At 41.8% G+C, this 18,444-nt stretch overlaps 1 protein-coding gene across 2 annotated transcripts in view; it reads right to left on the reverse strand.

Moving 5' to 3' along the window:
• Window positions 1-18,444, reverse strand: part of CSMD2 (CUB and Sushi multiple domains 2) — a 643,348-nt gene that overhangs the window by 211,963 nt on the left and 412,941 nt on the right. The window lies entirely within an intron of this gene.

Here is an 18,444-nt window from a genome sequence, read left to right on the forward strand (position 1 = left end):
ACAATCCCTTTAAAATACAGCAGTCCTAAAAAGGGATAAACAACCTGTAGACCCAAATGCTTCACTCCTTGAAAATTAGCTGTCAACCTGGAAACAGTAACAACACAGATGGGTACCCAATCCAGATTATGGTTTGAGTCAATTGATGGTGGTAATGGTGCTGTTGATGCAGAAGATATGCAGGGAAAAGCATATGGTCGTAGACAGAGAAAACCCATAATGGCAAAATCCACCTTAAACTATAGTTATCCCTGGTAGGGCCAGAATGGAAAAGGAAGCCAGAGAAAAGTAGAAGAAAAATAAGGAAATTAATACTTAAATGGTAAGAAATTAAGGGGCATGGCTCATACAAGAATAAATAAATGCATGATACATAATAATAAATGCATGCATGAATAAAATATATAGACTTGAGCAAGAAGATGATTTTAAGTTCAGAAGAAGGACATGAAGGTCTTAGATGAAAGGACATCGCACTCATACATATACCATTGCCAATATTTCCTTAAAATGGAAGAAAACTGTTTTGGATGTAGTACAATATATCAATGGATTACAGAGACATACTCAAACCATTTTGTCATCACTGCATCATGTGAAGATAAGAAAGAATTGGAATGTGGGCGTTAAATAAAGGAATGCATTTCTAAATTTTAACAATAGAAAACAGACCCATAAGCTTTGAAATATATGCCACTCCAGAGAGATTTCATTTAGCTACCTCTTTTTCTTAACCCTAAAAGAGGCTTTACAATGATTTCCCAATGGAATCCTGTGGAATTGATTTTCTATAGGAAGCCAGTGATCCAACATTTAGCATATTGGGGTGATGAATGTGGGGATGCCCCAGCCATTACCTGTTGCTCAGAAGTTTCCTTCCTGACCTAAAGTAACCCCCCCCCCTTTGTTTCCTTTCCCTATATAGAGAAGAAAGATTTTTAGGAAAACTTTAGGACTGCGAACACATATAGTCATATAACTCATGGGAATGCATATGTTTATGGTGCAACATTTCAATTTTACATTATGAATTTTATATAACCCACCAAGAGTTATGGTGATTGGGTGACATATAAATCTATATGATAAATACATTCATTTAAACATTCTAGTCTTGCTTGTAGCCTTTCCTGTCTGACATGATTGTGCTAAAGACGACAGCTGCTGAGAAAATGTGACAACAGATTATTCAACATGATGCCTTGGATGGAACGGGCTCTCATTAGAGTTTAACAGTGTGTTACAAATTTGTGTTTGATCTTTGATTATAAATAAAGATGCATGTATATGTTACAGAAGATAACTGACTAAGAAGTCTTTGTCAACTGACTGAGTGGGAGATGGAAAATGATGGCAAAATGGCAGTGTCCTTTCAACAGGTTCTACAGTAGGAAACCGTTTTTATTTCTGTGTTCCAGACTATCTACCTGGGCAGGCATGTCTTTGAGAAACTTCTTATCCAAGTCAAACAAAACGGCAACTCTAGTTAAAACAACAAAATTTAAAAGAGCTCTGGACACCAAGGAACAGCTAGGAGTTCAAAACAGCAGAAATTGGAAGTTTTGATGCTTTCTCCAGGCTCGTCAACCGAGGCAAATGTTTTAAACAATCTCCAAATAGATAACATATATGCTGTATTAGACAACTCTGGGGAGATAATGAGGAATAGGCATGTGAAGAAGATAAAAATAACTCTGATGAAAGATCTAACAGAGAGCTTAATTAATAATGTTGCTCCTCCTGGTCGCTGTGTCTAAATTAAGAAACTCCTGCCAAAGGGCATTTTACCCCCTGTCTAAACTGTGATTTAGTCTTGCTGACCAGACCCAATCCTCTCACTACAGAGACTGTGATTTTGATCTCTGAGCAGCTAACAACCATTAACAACAAAACTGACAAACAAAAACTGATCCTTTTTTTTTTTTTTACCATTTATGCACAACTTTGATTGGAGGCAAGCTGACAGACTGAGCAAATGGTCCCTTTCAAGTATGAACAGTATTAATGTCAGAAAGATATGGATGGGGAAAAAACCCCAGATCCTCTTAGTGAGTGGAGACCACACTCTTCAGTCTGAGCCAAGCTTTACTGTGATACTGCGTACGGGGAGAATGCAAAGTACTGCCCACCCTTCGGAGATGGAGAGAGGGTTTACACAGTAGCCTTGTTGACATCTTCTACAGTTAGTCAGCCCCTAGCAACCTCTAGCAACCCAGTTAGTCAACCTTTAGCAACCCATGCTCGCTTTTATTCTTAGCATTCGAAATGGTTAATTCACAATGCTTCTGCAATTTGCAAGGTTCTTCTTCCCTCTCCTTTGCAGCAGTTCCTGTCCTTTAACCTATCTGCCTTAGGATAAAGGAGTCTTCAGCCATTTTTTCCTTCAGTACATGGATTTCATCCACAGATGAGTATCCAAGCACAAAATAGTGAACTATTGGAAGGAGTGAGAGAAACACCAAACAGCCCAGATTTTGACAGTAACAGCAGTGAGTCTTCATCACAGCTGAGGCATAGCCGCAAAGAGGAACGGGAACAGCATAGTGGATTTCGAAACAGTAATCCATGGATCTTCCTACCCATGAGTGTGGTGCTTCAGATAGTAATGAATAACACAGTAGTGGGAAATGTAGTTATAAAAAGGTAATCAAACCTCCTTAATGCAGATTACATGCTCTCCAAGCTTCCTCTTGAACTTGGAAAGATTACTTGGCTTCCCATCCAAAATGGCAGCAAGAGGATTTTATTGGCAATAAAGCACCCAACCATTCCACAGATGCTCATGAAAAGGAAGAATTTTCTGAACAGTTTTCAGATTCTTCCAAGTCAGGTTTTTAAGGGTGTTCATATCGCTCCCTCTTATTACAAAAGGGGAGGGGGGAAGCTGCACAGCTTAACTTGGACAAAATAGCATTAGATGATGGGGGAAAATGAAAACCCTTCTGCTTGGTCAGAGCTGAGGATTTTCCCTTCCCTAAGTCCAAGGCCATCCAGATCTGCACAGACAACAGCACTAACAAACCCAATACAGTAGACTCTCAGTTAACCGGCACCCATGGGGATTGGTAGATGCCGGATAAATGTAGTTTCTGGTTGCTTGAGAGTTACTATTAAACCCTAATACCCACTAGATGGCAGCAGAGAGATACAGATTTTTTTTTCCGTGCCGGTTTTTTTCCAGTTTGATTTTTGTGTCGGTTTCTTGAGAGGCGGGTTGCTTGAGTTCCAGTTAACTGAGAGTCTACTGTTCTTTCCAAATCAAGCTAGGACTGAAGTTTCCAAATCAAGCTAGGATTTATCATGGACAGTAACAGTGTCTGTTGGGACTAGTTTCTGGCTCACAATTTTTCAGTTTTGCCTTGCCTCTATACCACCTAATCTTGAAAACAGTCTTAGAGATTAGTCAGCTCAGATCAGGAGAATACCTTCTCCAGTTGAACAAGCCAGACCACAATTTCCATTATCCCTAGCATCCATCATCTGGGAGGACACATCTTCAGGAAGACTGCTGTAATGTACCTTTCCATGATTTGATTGCCGAACTTGTCCCCATCTGAGAAGGTTGGGACTTCTGAGCATTATAAACCAGCATGCTTTAAGGCTATCTTATTGAGGAAATCTGTTGTAACAACTCTTTAACTTTTCTTTTCTGGCAAGAATGGGGAGGCAGGATTACATTAGTTTGGTTCATTTGCAGAACCACCTCCATGCCAACCCCCTACTTCAAAACAAGGCATTTATCCACTATCTTTCATTTTCCCCAACTGCCATCCCAGGGCTTGATTTGAAAAAGTGAGCTGCAGGAAGGAAGAAGTGGGAGAATGCAGAAAAAAGAAGGTAATGACCAATTGACAGGTTAATTTGACCTCTATGAAAAAGTCATCAGAGCTAAAAGAAAATTATACAGTGACTCTGGAAACATAGTGAGGAAAAACTATTGATCACAGTCTGAATTTTATAATCCTGAAAGGAGATGCAGGCACTGTGTTCAAAAGATAGCAGCCTGTTGATGACAGGGAGAGAAGTGGATAATTCAGCAGGTATAATCAAGTCATTATGGGATTAACAAGAAAAAATCATTGTGTTTTAAGAAGTGAAAAATTATGGCATGAGGAAGAAACTATTTTGGGTGCCCAAAAAGGCCTATCTAGAGCACGGGTCCCCAATCCCCAGACCATGGACTGGTACCGGTCTGTGGCCTGTTAGGAACCGGGCCGCACAGCAGGAGGTAAGCACTGGGCGAGCGAGCAAATTTACAGCCTGAGTATTTACAGCTGCTCCCCATCGCTCGCATTACCGCCTGAGCTCCGCCTCCTGTCAGAGAAAGCAAGCCCATTGGCTGCTATCTCCAAATGGCATGAAGAAAAAAGAATAAAAGGTCGGGAAAAAGAGGAAGCACTTGAATCATCCCGAAACCATCCCCCACCCCACCCTGGTCCGTGGAAAAATTGTCTTCCATGAAACTGGTCCCTGGTGCCAAAAAGGCTGGGAACCGCTGATCTAGAGGATTATCATGGCTATGAAACTTCATCAGCAGCAGAAAACATATTCATAAAGTGAACTGACATCTGAAGTCAAAGCAGGGCTGTGCAGATGTCTGAAGCAGTATTTTGCAGTGCTAAGGGCTGGAACAGAAGCCCTTTGGAATAAAAACTGCAGATTAACATGGCACAGCAGCAGAGAGTAGATGACAAGGTTGCATGAACATGCTGCACACACACTGTGTCCCCTAAGATCAAAATCAACTTCCTTGTCAGGTGTATCAACCCCACCTTGATTTTTCATTATAGTCGACTGACATTCCTGCACAGGTTTGTGGGATTGTGATATGTCACCACATTTCTGCAAGGTTAAGCACCTTATCAGAGCAGATCTGCAAAGGCCTATTTATTATATTATTTTAAATTTTTCAAACTGTTTTAGTAGCCTGTTCTATTTATTTACTCACTGGGCCTATATGCCACTCCAACTGTAATTGATTCAGCAGCTTACGTACCCTCTTTCCATAAATAAAGTTTAAAAAATCTACACAGACCAATCAGCAATAAATCATGATTCTGCACCAATGAATAATAATAATAAAAAAATCAATTTTATAATGTTAGTTATATCCTACCGTTTTGCTTATATAAGCACTCTAGGTGGCTTATTATAAAGTAGAACTGGAGACAGCTGGCCAGATGTGACAACACAGAAGCCAGTACCATGGAATGGAATGTGAGAGTGACCTTGGAAGACAGGGGGAAGAGATACTGCCTAGGGCATTGTCAGATAAAAGGGGGAGGAGCCCACAACTGAGCAACGGACAGAGGAAGAAACATAGAAAGGATCCACCCTAACTTGGCAGGTGGTAAAAAGGGACGGTGGGAGATTTGTACTTTCAGACAAGCAAGATTCTGTCAATGTAGCTTTACAATAAAGTAGAAGTGGCTCATCTGGTCGTGTTTCCCATCTAGTTTACCTGGGAAGGTTGACATAGTAAAACAGGCCTCCTCCTCAGTCCTCCAAAGCTTCATCCCTCATCGCTCCCTAATGCAGGGAAGTAACGGAGACAACCCAACAAGTCTCCTGCACCCCCCACCCTGCCCCAACTACATTAACTTTTCCATGAAGTCTGCCTTTTGTCTGCAGAAACTCTGATCTTTATACTGGAATGATTAAATGACACTGCAGAGAAGGTAGAGAGCTTCCAACAAGCCCTTGATCTGCAAATCCTCCCTGGCAAGCAGGGGATTAAAATGGCGGCCGAAGCTGGCCACGTCAGCATTCCGGCAGCCTGTCCTGTGATGTCAAGAGAGCATCTGGAAGCAGTTGGTGCAGCCAACTACCATAGTGTGCTCCAGAAAAAGGAATGCCTCCTACAAATCCATCAGAATGCCCATAGATGGAAGAGACACAAGATTTTTGTGACCTCCTTACCTCAGCTCCTAAACTGCCAAAATAGAACAATTGATTTGAAAGATTTTCACTACTTACCCAGTCCAAGAAATGTTAAACGCACACTCCTGACTTCCAACCAGCCATCTCTCCCTGCCAGACTCACACAAATGAGCCACTTCCTATGGCAGATTCATCCCATCCAAACTGTCAGAGTCTTTAAGGACGAGTTAGTCCGTGCCTTCATCACTGGGAAAGTGACAAATGGCCATGACCCTGCAGATAAGAGCCATAAAAACTTATGCTCCAAATGCAGTAAATCTGCCAGCCATGCTAAGAGCAGAGTCTAAGCGCACTTCAAGAGGGGAAGTTAAATGGATAAACACAGAACTCACTGATCTGAGGAAAAAGGGTAAAAAAAAAAAACTAGCAGACATCAAAACAACAATTCTGATATACCCTCCCAGGATGGGTGGTGATATGGAAGTCCAGCACCAACTTCGTACATCTCCCCCATTGAGCTGCTCACCTTCTAAACCATCTCACACCGCTGCCTCTCCTTTGACTCGGACACGCAGAAAGCTGTCAGCGTACTGCTCTGGCTTCCTCACCAACAACAGTCAAAGTGACACTTGGTGACTCCTCTGAGAGCTACGCACCAGCAATATTCAAGGAATCCATGCCACCCCAAGTAGTTGGCACCCAAAAGAGGCTGCCCTGCAGACAAACAAACCTCAGCCAAGCACCACAGAAACCCAGTCTGGAGGTATACCCTCATCTGCTGTCACAGAGAAACTGCCCCCTCCCCTCTTCTTTCACTGGACAATCCAAAGGATGCTCCCCCTGGTAAAGAGTTGGGATCCCTGCTTGCCAGGGTTCCACAGTTGGCTGCCCCTGCTGCCCTGATTCTTCTGGTCTCCTCGCCAGAACTACAGACTTCCCTGCCTCTCATGAGAAGAGAGGCTTGATGGACAAAGAGATGGCAGAGAAGGGAGATCAGGAACTTGATGGTACCCCATCTCTCCCTGCCCCTGCCCAAGGGGGACACAGGTACAACCATCTCAACCAACCACTAATACGAGCTTACCCACCCAGCCCCCGTTTTGCAGTGCAACCGCTTGACACCCAAGTGACCAGTGTAAGGTCACCCTTCTAACCTGGGATGTGGCTGGGTGGCTAGCATCCACCAGCGACCCCTGTTCCACTGACTTCCTCTTCTGCCACGACATCATATTGATCCAGGAAACATGGGCTGCTTTCATTCATTCTCAACTGGGGCAGAACCAGGGGTAAAGCATGGAAGAGCGAAAGGGGTCTGGGGGTCCTAGTCTCCATTACGCAATGTGCCATATCAAGGCCTCTCTGCCCCTTCAAGTCACATGCCATGGCAGTGTTAATTTAATTCCACCCCTGTACCCTGTTGATAATAAATGCTTACATGCCCCCATTGAGGCAGAAACCCCAGATCAGAGCCTTGTGAGCTGAACTGGAAGTTTGTGCTGCTGACCTCATACTGTTGAATTCAAATGCATCTGTAGTCCTGGGAGGGGACCTCAATGCTAGATTGGGCCCCAATGACCACACCCTCTACAGACAGCACAAATGTCCACCTCCCAACCCTGAAGATGACAGATTCCTCCTCCCCTGTCGCTCAAAAGATCAGAAATCAGACTTTGCAGGTCTCTGCCTGGTTCAAACAGCCTTCAGGCTAAACCTCCACATTTGAAATGGTGCCCCTGAAAGTGACCATCCAGCTGAATTCACCTACCTATCTGGCTCCAGAATGACTATATGATTGTCTCTAGGGACCTTCTCCCTTATGCCAAGACCCTGGAAGTGATGCCTAAATTTGACCACAATCATTTCCCAGTCCTGCTCCAGTTAAATGTCTTCACCCAAGAAACAGGTACTGAGGACTGCTACCAACCCTTTCTAATGCCAGCAGGAAGAACTTACTGCTGAGCTAAGTGGACCCCCCATCTAAATCAAAGGATAACTGAGCTACTGGCCTCAGATCAGCTACGGTGTCTTCAGTCTGCCCTGACATCTGTTGAGTCTCCTGATGCACTTTTGGAGAACTGTAACATTCTTACCCAAGAGCCCCACCAGCATTTAGCCCATAATAACAGTGCACCCTTGAGGCGACAACAGCACCACTCCAAGCCATGGTTTGACAAGGACTGTCTTAATGCCAAGAAAGCTCTTGCTACCACTTACCAGGCTTATATATCCAGTAATACCCTGACAGCTGCCTTGGACCTCCTCCAGCAGAAGAGCTACTACAAACAACTGCTGGCATGCAAGAAAAAGGAACCCATGAAAAACAACTGGACACGACTCATTCAGGCAGTCAGATCCAATGACTCAGCCTCATTCTGGCATATCACATCAAGCTCCCAAAGCAATGGTCCATCCATGGTGGACTGTCACATCCCCTCAGGGACCTTGGAGGCATATTTTCAGGAATTCCACATGGAAACCTCTGTTGAAAATGGGCACCCTAGCCAAAGTATAGAAAATCTGCCAATGTGGGCACCAGTGACAGAGATCAAGAACCTTGTTGCTCAACAAGGAACCAGGAAAGACCCCAGGAGAAGACCTAATCCCTCCAGAGGCCATTAAAAACAATTTGGACTTCTGGGCCCCACTCTAACCTTACTCTTTACCTGCATTAACACCTATGGCCGAGTCCCCAAGAACTGTGATAATTGTCCCCATATATAAAAAATGGGAAAAAAGGATGATCCTGCTAATTATAGACCAATCAGTCTCCTCAACATGATCAGCAAACTCTATGCAAGACACCTACAATGGAAATTCTTGGTCTGGCAGGAACAAGAAAACATACTTGCAGAGGAGCAAGCTGGCTTTAGGGAAAGCCGATTCATCATTGATCAGTGCCTGGTACCCCATCATCGCATTGAAAATACTCCTCCCACAACACAACTTCCCTTTATGCCACTTTCATAGATTTCAAAGCAGCATTTGATTCCATATCCCAAGCTAAATTATGGGAAAAACTGGAGGCCTCCTCGATTGACCGATGCCCATTTAATACATATACTACATGAAGGGACCTCACTCAAAGTAAGATGTGACCCCCAGGGCCATCCCACCAATGCCACTGAAAGTGAAAAAATGCACAGAGGCACTCATCTACCATCCTTAAATTCCTTAAGACAAGAGGGGGCCACTATATACCTTTAGCACTCAGGTATATAGTGATGGTATATTTGAAACCAAGCCAATAGCGCAACTTCTTTATGGTGGCCAGCCGGGTCCCTTCTCTAATTTTGCACTGTTAGAACTTGTACAATCCAAATTTCTAAGATTGCCCTTCAAGTCCCAAAATGTGTCTCTGATGCCACCCTGTGACTAGAGACAGACCTCATGAAAGTGGAGGCTAGAGTGTGGGTGACCATACTCAACTATTGACTCAGACTATCCTTTTTCCCCTTGGCCTCGCCCCATTGAAAGCCATATGAGTGATGGTTTTCAATCCACATGGAAACAGGCAGTGGCAACTAAAATCCCATCCTTGGGCTTCTCTTCAGGTCTTCTACTCCGCATGGGATACGATCAGGCCAAAACACTCATAAACAGCATGTAGCAGACACAGAGCACCAACTGGATCTAGTCAGGACCCCAGCCTTCATTGCCAGTGAACCCAACCGGTACTCTGCCTCCCCTTAACAAAACTCAGAGTATCTAAACATTGGAGGGCCTTTGCTCCTGCACGATGTCATGCCCTCCCCCCAGCTGCCCTTGAAGGCTGATACAGGAAGATTCCTTATCCAGAGAGACAATGCCTCTGTGATTCTGGACGCACAGAAACAACAGAGCACGTGTCTGTAGGCTGAGTCAGGGCAACTGGGTTTCTTCCTTTTTGGTAGAAAAGTTTCGCTGCTCGTCCAAGCAGCTTCTTCAGTCTTGGTTTCTGTAGTCTGCCACCTTTCTCACTACCTTTTCAAATTCCCGCACCAACTTCAGGGTTTCTTCCCCAAAGTGTATGGCAAGATGTCAGTGAAGATTCTCAGTCACCCAGGTGGAGTTGTCTGTAGGCTGAGTCATGGCAACTGGACAAGCAGTGAAACGTTTCTGCCAAAAAGGAAGGAATCCAGTTGCCATGACTCAACCTAGAGACAACTCCACCTGGATGACTGAGAATCTTCATCAACAGAGCCTGTGCTTCTCCAGTGCCTGTATTATAGGGACATTCGTACTAGCCTCACCTCACCATTACTACATAAATACCCAGGGTACACAGGGCAATTCTACACCTCCCTGCTGCTTTCAGATACCAATCCTGCTTCAACATATGATGTTGCCAGGTTCTGCACAGCAGTGCTTAAATTTTATTCGATGATGACCTGTGCCATAAACTAGACTTAATGAGCATCTAGTTTGCCATACTAGAGTGCGCTGTAATTTGATATAGTCTTCCACATGCTAACCTTTATGCTCCCCATCACACACCTAATGCTCCTACCCTCCCTTTTAGATTCTTTTAGACACTTGTTTTTTAAATATACTTTCTGTTTTAATACATATATTTTTAAATATCTTCTAGCTTTTCATAATTCTTTTTAGATTCTGATGTATCTTCTATGCTTCTTAATTGACTGTACCTCACCCTCCTTATACTGGTCTATGACCGTACAAAGATTTGATTTGAGCTGGCCTTTTGAATTCTCCACTAAATTTGTCCACAGAGAATTTGTGTGGACAAATTTTCTGAATTTCTTTCCAGGGAAAGATAAATTCTTTTGCTATTTCTCATAGGCTGGATTCCCTTTTAACATTAATAGTATTGCCACTCCATATAACGAGTTCCTCTTGACATCTTTGGAATTTAATAGAGATGTGTGAAAGCCAAGGAGAGGCAGAATACCCAAGGGTAGAAATTCTACATGTACTACTTGGCCACTTATAACTAAGGATCTTTAAGAATAGCACACTTTGTCTCTGAGAATGTATCTGAAATTTTCTTTTTCTTTGAAAGGAACTCCACAAATTGTCTGCCAAATTGCTCTTAAAGAAAATGGGATCACTCCAGATAAAATATCTCTATCTGAAATAGTTTTGTTTACTTTTTAAAAAAATTGATATTCTGCCTTTTGAACAAAACAATCCAAATCAAACCAAAACTAGGGTATGAGATGGAAAATACTTTTCATAAATGTACTATAAAATCAAGGGAAATCAAAGCACACAATCCTGACTAGCAAAGAGAAGGGGAAAACAAGCCAATCCAAACCTTAATTCAGTTATCAACAGAAACACACTATCAAGGGCAGCAAAACAAACAAATTTTCACATTTGGAGAGATTGAAGGTACTTAGTAAAAATACAGCTATAATTCAATGCCATAAAGCACACAAATAAGGATTTTGCACTATAGATACATGAACACAACGATTCTGGCACACTGTTCTGCTGTCTAAGATCAGCTTCTAAATCAAAGAAACAAACCAATGAAATTTCCATTCCCCATGGGTACAGAAGAATTTTAAAGTCATCCTTTGCCTAGCATTTAATTCTTGCTCCCAGCTCACCCTTACCTGGGTCACCAACTTCTCTGCCTACCTCCATTAACTCAGCTCTTCCACCTGATAAAATTCCAGATCATTAAAGCATCTGAATCTTGGCAGCAGAATGAATGATAGGTTAAGTAAAACTATGCAAATGCAAGTAATTAGCAAGAACAGTTATGCCAGGTAATCAATCACTGCAGCAGTAAGATGTGTCTGGAACCTCCATAATTACATTTTTCTCCCTCCAGATTTGAGAAGGGCAATTGCTGCTAGATTGTCCTGTCATCATCTGGAACCAGAAAGTAACCTGTACCATACTGCTAAACTGTAGGCGCATTGAAAATCCACTGCGGTTCCTAAAGTATTCCTGAACTAAAAAATCGATTACAGAAACTGCAGAGGGGGCACCATATCTATACCAACTGAGTTTCTTAAAAACCTAGCAAATATAAAAGTCATAAAATGAATGTCTGATTTTAAATATTAAATGAGAACATATAAATTATGCATATCATGATATCGCTTTAATGCCCATTCTCTTTGCAGAGTTTGTGATTTAATATGATTTATTAATTTATTTTATCAAATTTATATGATTTAATGACTTTTTACCAAGATTCTGATATAGTTATTAGAATCTTGGTATATTTAATATAGTTTAGTTTACTTTTTTTGCTACTGTATTTTACTTTGAGACTTTTGTGGTATGATGTCCATTCTTTATTTCTTATGATACAGCTAAAACAGTCCCAACCTACTCCCTTGAAGAAATTCACAAAGATGCACAGACCATGGAATCAAAGATATCTCAGTGCAAAGCCATGTTCAATGTTGTAAGCCTGGTACAAAACCCTTAATAAAATTAAAAAGCTGTCCTATAACATCAAATAGATCCTCTATATATGGTACACATACTCATTGCACAATGAATGGCTCTTCAAAGAAGTCATCTACAGTAATGATGATGATAATGAAGATTTTCATGTATGTCAAGCTACTATTTTACTTCACTTAAAACTAACCTGGTTTCATTCAGAATACTAGCAAAATGCCTTTTATTTCTTAAATGGGACTCATCTCAAACTCCTAGCCATTCCCATTCATCAGATGTTCTCATATTTGTATATACAATTTCCAAATTGTATTGCTAGTAGCTTGGAAATCAATAAATAAATAGATTAAAAGCAAGATTAATAACATTAAAACAGGGGTGTCTGGAAGAGGGGGTCAAAATGGCAGCCACAACCATGAGACTGAATGTCTGCCCTTTGTTACTTGCACGACTCACATAGAAGAGGGAGTTTAACTGCATGAGCATGGCCACCATCTTGACTTTTTAATCCCCCTCCTTCAGAAACCCTTGTGTTACAAGAACAAAAGTAATGAGTCATACATAACTGGACCTCCAAATCCAACTTTTGCTCATGTTGTGGATAAACAGATGCCGTGCCAAAACCTTGAAACTTCAGCAAACTACAATTAAATTAGAACAATTGGTAACTGGACATCCAGGCATTTAGCCTTTGAAAGTCGGTATATCTTGAAGGGAGAGAAAAATAACTCACCCCTTCCTTTCTTCAGGTACAAGTTCCATATAAGGGATGCCAAAAGCAAAGCAATGCACTAGAATAATGCACTGCCAGTGATTTCCCCACAGATTAAAGTTGGCTGCATACATTTAAACTGAAGGGAAGTCAGACTGAAGAGCAGGGATCAGTGAGAAGGAAGGGGCCATGAGGAGGAAGCAACATCTGCACAACCAGCTAGAACAGAAAGCTGGCTGACTAGTTTGTGATTCAGTGTGCAGACACAGTTTTAGCCTAGGAAACCATGAAATTAAGATTGACAGTAGGGCATTTCCTATTCCCCTTCAGTTCTAATGACCAGCTGTATATTTCAAATTTGGGAGCCTTCAGTGAAGCTACTTGTCAACTGCACACTTGGGAAAGGAGACTGGCCCATTCTGACTCTTTTCTTAGTCCGTACTACCTCCCTTCCTCCTTCCAGTCGTTAAATCTATAAATTTATGGAAATATAGAGGAAGTACAGAAGTGCAGGTTCAAGGGAGTAGTTTTGTGTTCAGAGCATGCATTTGTTTCACATTTAGGTTTCCTGACCTTTAACTCACAGTGTGCTACTGTGGCAGCCATGTTAGGATAGTTCAAGTGAACCAAACAGTAAAACAAATCAATGAGTGTAGGAATAAATAATAATAATAATAATATGAGTGTAGGAATAAATCAATGAGTGTAAGGATAAATAATAATAATAAATAAATAATAAATAATGAGTGTAGGAATAAATCAAAGTGTAGGGATAAATAATAATAAAAAATTAAAAAATAAATAATGAATGTAGGAATAAATCAAAGTGTAGGGATAAATAATAATAATAAATAAATAATAAATAATGAGTGTAGGAATAAATCAATGAGTGTAGGGATAAGTAATAGTAATAAATAAATAATAAATAATGAGTGTAGGAATAAATCAATGAGTGTAGGAATAAATAGTGCCTCTGAGAAGAGGCATTATGAGGAGAGATACCAATATTTTTCAGCTGCATATCTTCTTCATCTTCTTTGCAATTTTGGGGGAAACACACTAAGCTACACTTTTCTTAAGCATGATTCAGCAAACAAGCTAAAGCTGGCTTGGTTCATCCATCCTGCTACAGAGAACCACATGGGCTAGGTTAATGCAACATGCTAGGCCAAAATGAAGCAGACATGTAACTGTGTGATTCACATCATGATTGGGAAAATGATTATCACAAAAGGTGCTCTTCCCTGTCATCATGTCATGGAATAATAAGGGTTATGTGGGACGCACCAGAAGTTGAGTGTATTTACTAAAATGTTGTAAGGAAATGTGATAGAGCAACATGGGGCATATCTCATGAATTTTAATTAACTAAAAAAAATGTTCTCACAAAGAAAGCTGAATATTATATAATAAAGAGCAAAACAAAACATACTGCACTTCTTTAAGCCACATTATTTGGAGAACGGAAAAATCCAGACATCCATAACCAAACCATAATCGTCATATTTCAAGTTGAAAAGTGCTTTTTTCCTTCTTTAGATGCCACATAAATGAGATGCACATTTTCAAACCAATTGCCAACAAAATAATACCAACGGTGACAGGAAAGGCTGAATAAATCAGATAAGTTTAGCCTTACACTTGAAAACAATCACACTTAACTCAAGTAGGCCTGATTCACAACAACAGTGCAGCCTTACAATTGTTTCAATTTCTCACATACTTGAGCACAGATAACCTATTGCAGAGATGTGCTTCTCTGACACAGAGAAGTAATTCCATCCGCAGAAAGATAACATTAATTTTCAGATGATTGTTACTGGTTGGTCATTTGAAAGGACGCCTCTTGAAGGAAATGAAACTTCCAGGACCCCAATGGAGCTTCAAACTCTAGCTGTGAAGTGGATCAGATCCTCTGGCAGCCACCCCACCTTGACTGTCCATGACTCTTTGTTGATAGATGTTTGTTTTGCAGCCAGAAAGGTGTCACAAACCAAAGGACCCCTTTCTCCCATGTTTCCTTTTCAGTGTTGCATTTCAGCTGAGGTATGAGTATGACAAGGAGGAGGTAGGCAGGGGTGAACAGCAGAGAGATCTTGCCACTGGTGATAAATTTGACTTCCTCTTGCCAGTCACTTTGAGCAATTCTGTCATTCAGACCCAGAAAACAGGCACAGTTCCAGCCACCTGCCATTTTGGTCTGCTGGGACCATGGGCCCCTTCCCCCACAACCATCCTATACAAAAGTTGATGAAATGATTACCACTCTTAGGTTACACGTCCAAGCAGCCACACCAATCTTATTGAGAAACCCATTTTACAGTGCCAATATCTCATAAGACAATTTGGAAGTTGGGACTGAGAATTAAGACAGAATGAATTATCCACCCTGGGATGGACTATTACCAGGTGCTTCTCAGAAATCATTCTAGATGCCAGGGAATAATCTGGGATAAGCCACAGAGGGCAGGGTGATCACAGTAAACAAAGACAACCATCTTCCCCAAGACAAGACAGATGGCTTCCTGGGTATCTTCATCTCAACCTGCCCTTCTGATCTGACTTGAAAGAGACGCCTCGGTCCAAAAATCCCCTAAAATAATCCCAGCCCATGGTAGGTGAGACAACACTCCCACTTTGCTCAGATGCTTGTACTAATGTTGAAACCCTTCTCTCCAAGACCCATATGGCATGTGCCTTGGGAGGGAGGAGAAAGAAGAAGATGCAAAGAAGAGACCACGTGGGGAGGAAGAACCTAAACTTTACCCTTCCATTGTAGGCTCAGTCCCCGCCCATTTCTTGCTTTAGTTCCAAAGCCAAACCTAACAGAGTAATGCAGAATAAATGCCCCACTTGATCAAAAAAAGGTTACCCACCTCTTCTTTAAAGAGCTTGACAACAGCATCACATGTAATGTTTATAAACCCACGACCAACGTGTGTAGCTGCTAACCTGGTCTGAATCATACCAAAATGGTTCTAAAGCCATTTAGTGAAGAAAGGTGTTGTTCCAAGCCATAGGGATATTAAATATAAGACGCGGATGTTATATGAGGTATGCACCTCTGTCTCAAAAATTCCCACCAATGCCATTCCTTACAGTTTGAACATGCAGGGTTCCACTTCCTTTTTATACCTTTGATACCAGTCCCATTCAACATATATCTACTACTTCATCCTCATTTGTATTCAGTCACAGCTACAAATCTACAAATAAGCCCACACAATTTACTTGGGTGTTGATGTGACACTTGGCAGTTTCCATTTATAAGCTGTAGAAACAGAAGCACAATGTTAATTCAACCAATTTATGTATGAATACATGGACAGATGTATTTTTCTCATCAGACCTGCTTATGGACCTTTCCTGTACTGAAGCCTCCTCAGTAGAACCAAGTTCTGAATCATTAGAAAGTGTAAGATGTTTGGACTGCTCCTCGTCATTCTAAAGAGACAGATTTTCATAAAGACAGAGGGATCAAGACCCAAACTACAGGAATCTAGTGCACCTCCACCTTTGTACATTCAGAACAGGACAATGCAGATTTCAAAGGACTGCAGGATACAGTGTATTTGCTAAGACAAAATGCCTGGTTGGTTCCCACAACAGATTGAGCCATAAACTGCCAGCCCTAATGTGTAAATCCACCCATTGTGTATCAGCTTCTGGTTCCATCTGTTTGATTTTGCTATTTGATCCCATTTTCTCCACCTGAACTGAGCATTCAGCTCAAGAGATAGTCAGAACTTTATACTGTAGCTGTATTGTCAGGGGAGACCAGTAGTGGCAAACCAGTTCTCTATCAGGCACTTTTTTTTTACCACCCAGATCTTCTAGACATGGCAGATACAGTAGGCTTCTGAGAAATCATAAAACAGTTTTAGAAACCACTGCTTTTAGAAGTCCCAAAGAAGAGCATCCATAGTTCCTAACCTTGGAGGACAGTGATCCATTGGATCCCTTTCAAAACAAAACCACCCAAAATGAAAATCCTCAGGTATCCATATGGCATTTCTCCTGCACACCTATGAGCTTTAAAAAGGGACCTTGAAAGGCTTTGACTCAGTGTCTCATCCTTCCCATGCTGAGCAGGACGATCCAGAAGGGTTTCCATTCACCGCAAGTGGTCAATAATTTGGGTGCCAAAGATATGCCCTGCATCACCAGATGTCGGTTTTCTTTAGACAAGAGTATCACTTTAATTATATTTATTGGACTGGATCTCACACATATAATCAGCCCAGATCAAACCACTGCAGGATGGAAGTCCCTTCATTGAATAGTCATCATGCTGGTCCAGATAGTGGTTTGGTAGATAAGTTTTTGATTTCCCTGTCTAGGGATGAGCTAGAGAGACTGGCCCACTAGCCAGCTGCCTTCCATGCCTAAGGGAGGACTAGAACCTGGGTCTCCCTGACTAGTCCAACATCCTTAACCACTATGCCACACTGACTTCTGGACTGAGAGAGAGAGACTGGTCCAGAGTCCCCTAGGAGTTTCCATGACAGAAGGGGAACTAGGACCCTGGTCTCCCTAGTCCCAGTCTGACACCTTAACTAGCATACCACACTAACTCTCAGAGACATAAGAGTTAAATTTTAATTTGATGGTCCTCGGGTCACTACCAGGCAAGGGGACCTGTGTGCCATGGCACCATCAGCTACTGTTGGGTGTATGGCCAATCCCTGTCACGTGAGGGTGTGCAAAGGCTTTCAGTAAAAGTAATCGTTTACACAAAAGAAAAAGCTGGGAACAACGGCTTTAGATCTAACTCTTCAACCCAGGAAAGGATAGAAAGATTGGGAAAGGTCCTTCCCCATATTCCTGCCTTAATTTCATATGAACCATCTGAATACATGTTTAGGGCTTGTACACTGGTAAACAAATGCCCAGGAGTCACCCACAAGTTACCAATCCGCAAGTATCGCACAGCATTACAGAGAGAGAAAACCTTCATGGGATGATACATGGCAAGCTAAAGTTGTCCCACACCTTCTTTGTTGGTTGTATAATACTTGCAACTCTTAAGACTAGATGAGCATTCTGAGATCCAGAGGAGGCAGATGTTATTGCCCCAAATATGCACCCTTTAGCCCAAGCAAGATGACATTTTCACGTGAGGAGCATCCACACAGAAGCAAGTCCCTCCTTTCTGAGAATCAGGAAACTTCCCAGAAGAGGAGCAGATCAAAAGAGAATGCCTGCCTGTCTTGCCTATTACCCCATGCCTTTGCATTTCTTTACTTAGTAATAATTGCCCTTTTGGATCAGAAGAGGGATGAAAGGAGACAATTAAATACTAACTGGAAATATGACAAGCAGAAATAAACAGTTCACTGACAGAGGCAGGCAGCCAGCTTTTGTCAAGATTCTCAGATTATCCTTTGAGGTCTTGCCTGCCGGCTGTCATGAACGTACACCAGACAGTCACAGCTACTGGACTGACTCTATTTCTTCAGTGCTCTCTCACCAAAGAAGGACCTCTTCAG

Source organism: Candoia aspera, chromosome 10 (assembly GCF_035149785.1).
Source record: "Candoia aspera isolate rCanAsp1 chromosome 10, rCanAsp1.hap2, whole genome shotgun sequence".
In the NCBI taxonomy this organism is placed as follows: domain Eukaryota; kingdom Metazoa; phylum Chordata; class Lepidosauria; order Squamata; family Boidae; genus Candoia; species Candoia aspera.